This window comes from Mesoplodon mirus (genome assembly GCF_964341445.2).
Source record: "Mesoplodon mirus genome assembly, chromosome: 6".
Classification (NCBI taxonomy): domain Eukaryota; kingdom Metazoa; phylum Chordata; class Mammalia; order Artiodactyla; family Ziphiidae; genus Mesoplodon; species Mesoplodon mirus.
The window spans coordinates 141,089,785-141,097,351 of record NC_138982.1 but is presented as its reverse complement, the minus strand read 5'-3'; the positions used below and the strand labels follow the sequence as shown (position 1 = coordinate 141,097,351).

Sequence of the window (7,567 nt, the reverse complement as noted above, 5' to 3'; positions counted from 1 at the left end):
TTTCCAATGGTGTGTTAGTTTCTGCTTTACAACAAAGTGAATCAGTTATACATGTACATATGTTTCCATATCTCTTCCCTCTTGCCTTTTATACTGAAAAATCTAAACCGAGACAGGCTCAGTGAGGATCCACCTGGTGGAGGGGGTCAATGCAATTTCTAGTCTTGCTGGGTCCTTAGTTGTAGGGTGTGTGTGTGTGTGTGTGTGTGTGTGTGTGTGTATCCTGTTTTGGTAAATGAAACATCGTGAAAGGGCAGTTGTGGGCACCCTAGCTCTGGCGTCAGCTGTCATGTGTTATTTCTGGCTTTCTTATACCTGGGCAGCCTTGGCTTTGCGAGGTGTTGTTTGTTGTCACTGGGCAGTGCCAGCTGCTTTGTAATCCGAATCTTTGGTGGTCACACGAAGGTTGGAACAAAGCGTTTCTTCAGTCCTCGACGATGTATTAATGGTTTTCTTATAAGAAACCATGAAGTCGGTTTTCTTGGGTTTGTCAGCTGGGTTTCCAAGCGAAGGCTTTTGACCCACAAAAGGGCCATTCAGTGCTCCCCTCTGTCTTAATTAATTGCAGGCCCTTGGACAGCAGACCCTGCGGCTCTGACAGCCCCGTTTGGTTTCCGTTCCACCCGAGGGCTGCATCCCCTCCTGTGGGAGCCTCACTGACACCAGACCCCCCCGGGTAGCTCTTTCCCCACTGCCCCGGCTCAGACCTCAGCTGGCTCCACATGGGGCGGAACCAGAGCAAACAGGAGCCTTAGACGTCAGCTCGGGGCTTAGTTTCCAGGGCTGGCGGCCTCAGGCTTTCAATCCTGGACCTGGCTCACTTCTAGGGAAGGGAGATGAGAACCTGGTGAAGCCCCACGTGGAGAGGGCTGGCTTGTGGAATCCACATCTCTGCCCGCCCCAGAGCACAGCCCTCGGGACAGGCCTGTGCTCGCAGCCCAGCTTTGCCACGCCAAGCTGTGGGACCTGGAGCAATTTCTTAACCTCTCTGTGCTTCCTTGAACCCCCATAATGTGCTTATGACAAGGGGTGATCACGTGTGACCCTTAGCTCCCCTGCCCAGTAAAAGCTCGCTATCAATGCTGGGGCCTTATTGAAGCTGTGACTCTGCCTGAGAATTTTTTTTTTTTAAGGATAATTTCAATTTATTTATGGAAATAGAGTATGTCAGTTATCTGCTGCTGTGTAACAAACTACCACCAAATAACAACCATTTTATTTGCTTATGATTTTGTAGGTCAGCAAGTGGGCTGGGGTCATTGGGCGGTTCTGCTCTTCTTGCTGGGTCACTATCGACGCTGTGATCTTCTGGGGCATAAGCTGGGGCTGCCTGGGCTATGGAGCCTCCATTGGGATGGCTTGTCCCTGCTCCCTTTGTTCTTATCCTCCAAGAGGTAGCTTGGGCTTCTTCCCATGGCAATCTCAGAGCTGTGATATATACTACAAGTTTTTTTTAAGCTTTCCCTTGTGTGACATTTGCTAACATCCCATTGGCCAAAGCAAATCATGTGGCCCAACCAGGAGTTAAATAGGAGAGGGGGCCTACACGTGGATTTAAACATTGGGAGGTGTAATTCATTGGTTCCATTACTTTAACAACCCACCACAATTTACTTTGACAGAATATACTGATCTGTTTCTGGTGGATCATCTGGCTGGTCACCAAAAGCAGTAGCATCTAAGGACTTATCCCTCAAACATGTTAAAGTTCACATTTCCTGTTCCTGTTCTTGTTCATATTCTGCTTCCATCTACCTTTCTGGAGGTCACAAGTCTAAAATCAAGGTATGGGCTGGGCTGCATTTCTTCTGGAGGATTCGAGGGGAGAATCCCTTTTCCTCCCCTTGTCAGTGTCCAGATGTGCCTTCAGTTCTTGACTCACTGCCCCTCACGTCACTCTGACCTCTTGCTGCTTCGCCTTGGAGGGCACAGGTTGGTCATCAAAGATCACGTAAGGGAAATGCCATTCTTTTTTTTTTACACATCTTTATTGGAGTATAATTGCTTCACAATGGTGTGTTACTTTCTGCTTTATAACAAAGTGAATCAGTTATACATGTACATATGTCCCCATATCCCCTCCCTCTTGCATCTCCCTCCCTCCCACCTCCCTATCCCACCCCTCTAGGTGGTCACAAAGCACCAAGCTGATCTCCCTGTGCTATATAGCTGCTTCCCACTAGCTATCTATTTTACATTTGCTAGTGTATATATGTCCCTGCCACTCTCTCACTTTGTCCCAGCTTACCCTTCCCCCTCCCCATATCCTCAAGTCCATTCTCTAGTAGGTCTCTGTCTTTATTCCCGTCTTAACCCTAGGTTCTTCATGACCTTTATTTTTTTTTTCTTAGATTCCATACATATGTGTTCGCGTACGGTATCTGTTTTTCTCTTTCTGACTTACTTCACTCTGTATGACAGACACATAGATACAATGGAATATTACTCAGTCATAAAAAGAAAGGAAATTGAGATATTTGTAGTGAGGTGGATGGAAATACCATTCTTTCTTTTTTTTTTTTGCGGTACGCGGGCCTCTCGCTGTTGTGGCCTCTCGCGTTGCAGAGCACAGGCTCTGGACGCGCAGGCTCAGCGGCCATGGCTCACGGGCCTAGCCGCTCCGCGGCATGTGGGATCCTCCCGGACCGGGGCGTGAACTCGTGTCCTCTGCATCGGCAGGCGGACTCTCAACGACTGTGCCACCAGGGGAGCCCGGAAATGCCATTCTTTATCCGTGGTCTGGAAAGACTTGAAAGGGCTGCAGTCGATCACGTCCAGCTCCTTCCTCCTTCTCCCGGGCACTGCAGCTTTCTTCTCTGGACGCCTTTCCAATGCCCGAGGCTCCTCTCTGAAATGCTCTCCCAGTTCTTGATTCCCAAACTCCGATGCCTCCCAGAGTAGGACCCCTGCCTGGGTGGGTGCAGGAAGGGGAGACACCGGGTGTGTGAAGCCAGACTCTTCCAGGGAGAAGCAGGTCCCCTCTGGTTAACAGTTATATTAATATTATTAATAAGCCATGAGGCTGGGACTTGAACCCAGGTCTGTGGACGCCCAAGCCCTTGTTACGTTGTCAACAGGAGCACGTGTGGGGGCTTGTGTGAAGTCCCTCAGAGCCAGGTTGACCGTGAGGCATGATTTTCAGGGGGTGGTGCTGTTTTCCTGTCTTTATAAAGGACCCAAAGCTCACCCACAGGCCTCAGGTCAAATGCCCTGTTGATCTGGAACCGTCCTAAGGTGCGTGTAAATCTAGAGCTCTTCGTTCAGCAAGAGTGACATAGATTTCTTGCCTTTCGTGATGAGGATTTTACTGTCATCAGCAGATCTTTACTGAGCACCTAGGCAATGACTTTCTTGGGTGCTGAACAATTCGAGGGAAGGAAACGAAAAACAGTATATGAATATCGGGCCTGCTTTCACAGACTGGTATTTTCAGTGGGGAAATAAAACAGAAGTCCAAGAGCCCCAGAAGTGCCCAATGCTGAGGGCAAGTGAGTCTCCATGAGTGGAGAATGGACAGGTCAGTGAGGGCTGGAAAGGGCCAGAGGAGATTCATGGACGAGGAGGGCTTGAGCAGGGCTTCAAAGCACAAGGGACAGGTGGGTAGGGATGGGAGGGGTGGTGGCAAAGGCTGGGAGGCTCCATGTGTCACGTGATTCCCAGGGGATGAGCAGAATTGAAGCAGGAATGCAAAGTCCAAGTCAATTCAATGGGGACCATATAGGGTTCCCTGTTTTGTTCAGAGCTATCCCTAGAACTGGCCCTGAGTGTGCATTTGGGAGCTGGGGATATTTGTCCTATTCTTCAAACAAGTAGGGAAAGCACATTCCACACTGGACTTTGCACTCCTGGGACTCTGGAAATGCATAAGGCTCTGGTCAGGTTTTAGGGCTGACCTGGTGCAAGATAGACCAAACCAGAACCTTCGCGAGGTTGCCACAGCCGTAGGCAGGCAGCTCTCTCCCTTCACAACAGTGTCTCCTCTGCAGACACAGCTGCCCTGGGAGCTGGGAGGCGCAGACAGCTCCCTCTGGAGCAGCCAAGACTGGGACACGTCCATGCCCTTGGGAGCTCACAGTCTCCCCTGAGATTCTTACACTTCAGCTGCATCAGAATCACCTGGAGGGTGGGGCCCCACCCCCAGAGTTTCTGATTCAGCTGGTCTGGGGTGGGGCCTGAGAACCTGCATGTCTAACAAGTTCCCAGGTGATGCTGATGCTGCTTGCCTGGGGACGACACTTTGAGAACCACACGTCTAAGATGGGGTCCCAAACTTCAGATGCCTGAGAGTCATCTGGGCCTAGTTTCTGGAGATTTCGACTTCACTAAGTCTGTCATGTATTGGGGTAGATGCATGCATTTTTTTTCTTTTTTTTTGGAAACTGTTTATTTTCCGTCAACCTATTTCTGTTTTAAGAGTTTGTGGAAGAACAGTTTAAGACCACTCAGTGGCTGTTCCTACCCACTCAGGGGCCTGAACAGTGGGAGCTGCAGACCAGTCTTCAGTGGCAGGCTGAGCACTCCAGTCTTCAGTTGGGACCTGCTGAATAGGCACGGGGGCACCTGCACACCTTCGGACCAGTCCGCCACCTCCGGCTGAGGAGCAGGGAACTCAGGAGGTGGGGCGGTCCATCCACCCTGAAATTCCTCCTTGGCCACAGCCTTCTCAGCTGCCGCCTGCTCTTCCTTTTCAATCTCTTCAGGATCTCTGTAGAAGAAGAGATCAGGCATGACCTCCCATAGGTGCTCACGGGAGATGGTGCCACGCATGCGCTGAACTTCCCGGGCAAGCATCCACCACGTCAGACCCACTGAGTGAGCTCCTTTGTTGTTGCACGGGATGGCAATGTCCACATAGCACAGAGGAGAGTCTGTGTTACACAGAGCAATGGTAGACAGGTTAATGTAAGAGGCCTCTGGGAGAGGCAGGTGGTCAGCCCTGGGATCAGTAACCACTGGAAGTCTTGGCTCCCGGAAGGATCTGGTTAGTGAAGTTTCCAGGAGTGAAGCGGCCAGCAACAGGAGTGGCTCCAGCGGCAGCAGCAAACTTCAGCCCAGCGCGCTGGCCAGTATTCCTGGAGGATACGACACGGACATCAGCTGGGTTTTCAATGGCAACAGTGGCACGAGCTGCCAACAGAAGCTTCTTCCAGGTTCTCTTCAGATTTATGATGTAGATGCCATCACTTTTCCTTCTGTAGATGTGCTGTTCCATTTGGAAGTCAAGGTTGGTGCCACCTAAGTGGTTCCTGCTGCAAGGAATTTGAGGACATCCTCCTGCTTCATTTGCAGGACATCAAGGGCCCCGGACATTGTGAAAGTTTCCCTTTAAGTTATGACGGGAATCCAGAACAAAGCCGTATGGACCCTTATCTGGCGCGGAAAGAAGGTGCATGCATTTTGACAATGTTCCTGGGGATTCTGATATTTGTGAGTCACCGGCATACGGACGGGGGGACGGGGGTGCTTGTTGCTGCAGCTCCCCAGGTCCTGCCACTGGCGAGCTGGATTCTGGAGCTCTGGAGCAGGGTCCAAACCTGCATTTAAAAAAAAATTTATTTAGGGCCTCCCTGGTGGCGCAGTGGTTGAGAGTCCGCCTGCCGATGCAGGGGATACGGGTTCGTGCCCCGGTCTGGGAGGATCCCATATGCCGCGGAGCGGCTGGGCCCGTGAGCCATGGCCGCTGGGCCTGCGCGTCCGGAGCCTGTGCTCCGCAACGGGAGAGGCCACAACAGTGAGAGGCCCGCATACAGCAAAAAGAAAAAAAAAAAAAAAATTTATTTAAATTTATTTTTATTCTTATTTTTTTAAACATCTTTATTGGAGTGTAATTGCTTTACCATGGTGTGTTAGTTTCTGCTGTATAACAGAGTGAATCAGCTCTACATATACATACATCCCCATATCTCCTCCCTCTTGTGTCTCCCTCGCACCCTCCCTACCCCACTTCTCTAGGTCAAACCTGCATCTTTAACAAGCACGCCTATGCCTCTTACAAAGGGCCAGATGACACTGGCCAGGTGGGGGAGAAAGAGTGGGAGTGGGAGCTCCTACTTCACCAGGGAGGAAGCATCTGTTGTCCCTTTGTCAAGCCTTGGCTGTCTCCCACCTCCCACTGCCAGCCCCCCTCCCCCAGCCCCCCGCCCAATGGCAGCAGTGTAGCCACTAGTGTGGGTCCAGGAGGTGCCCATTGTCCATCCTGTTATGCTTGGCACTTAGTAAGTTGCCCACACCCTTTGATATTCTCAACTGTGGAAATGCCCAGCAGCTGTGAGGAAAATTTCGACCTGGCTCAAGCTCATCAGGGCTGGGTCCTGGACCTCCCAGTGTTCCCTGCCCCCCAACTTCAGTTGCTGTTGACTGTTTCCTCGGTAAGAGGCTCGGCGAGCCCATTTGCAGCATTTTGAATCCTTACCTCCAATCTGCAAGAAAACAGAGATGTTATCCAATGGCTGATGATATGCAGATGCTCATGCACATATGTGCTCCTGGCTTCTCTCTCATCTTTCTTGTGCAAGGCTTATGCAACCTAGCGGACTGAGTGACCTCCCCACCCCCCGTGCCCCACCCCAGCACTCAGGAGATTGAAGGATGCTAAACGTGGGTGCTTGCAAAACTGTGCAGTTTAAACAGGATCTGGTTTCCTAAGCAAAATGTTCCAGCTCCACCCCATGCAATCCTGTGACTAGTACTTCAGGGAGATTCCTCCAAGGAAGTCCCAGAGCCTGAAGGGAGATTTAAGAGGTCAGAGGGCAGGGTAAGAGGGCAAAGGGCAGTTTTGCTGCTGCCAGACTCTATTCTGGGGCAATCACGACTGTAGATCACAGAGGAAGGGTAATCCAGACTCATGCAGAAAGCTGAAGCCTGTGTGCGCGCGCTCTCTCTCCCCTCTGCAGGACCAACGGGGGGGAGGGGGCGGAATGAGAGCTCGGGACAGGGGCCAGGCGCCAACCTGTCTCCCCCATACCCGAGTGGAGCCCCTCAGTTTCTACATCTTTAAAACGAGAGGAAATTGTCGCTCCGACTCCTTGAAGAGCGCCATCTGAGAGGATGCGCTGTACTTGAGGCTGCTTCCTGGGAGGGCTACCATCACTAGGCTGCCGGCTGGGCCCTCCCCAGTGACAGCGGCTGGGAGCAGGCAGCCGCCCCCTACCCCCTACCCCCTTCAGGTGTCGGATTTTAATGGGGAACTCATCTGGAGAAGCCCGAGGAGTCTAAGGACAGCAGTGGGTCAGGAAATCAAAATGCTTTCTGACCTTTTTTTTTTTTTTTTTTTTTGCGGTACGCGGGCCTCTCACTGTTGTGGCCTCTCCCGTTGTGGAACACAGGCTCTGGAAGCGCAGGCCCAGCGGCCAGGGCTCACGGGCGCAACCACTCCACGGCATGTGGGATCTTCCCGGACCGGGGCACGAACCCCTGCATCGGCAGGCGGACTCTCAACCACTGCGCCAACAGGGAAGCCCCTTTCTGACCTTTTATGTGTACTTTTACGAATATCCTGGAGGAAGTGGGCGACTGGCCGGGTGCTTACCTCGTTGTTATTTTCATCGGTTCTATTTGTCATTGCCTG

The 7,567-nt window shown here is 51.7% G+C and overlaps 1 pseudogene across 1 annotated transcript; it reads right to left on the bottom strand.

The window, feature by feature from the left end:
- Positions 1–4,318: 4,318 nt before the first annotated feature.
- LOC309806438 (small ribosomal subunit protein uS2-like) lies at positions 4,319–5,736 on the bottom strand (annotated as a pseudogene). The gene has a single exon. The product of its transcript is annotated as a small ribosomal subunit protein uS2-like (transcript).
- Between the last annotated feature and the right edge of the window lie 1,831 nt (positions 5,737–7,567).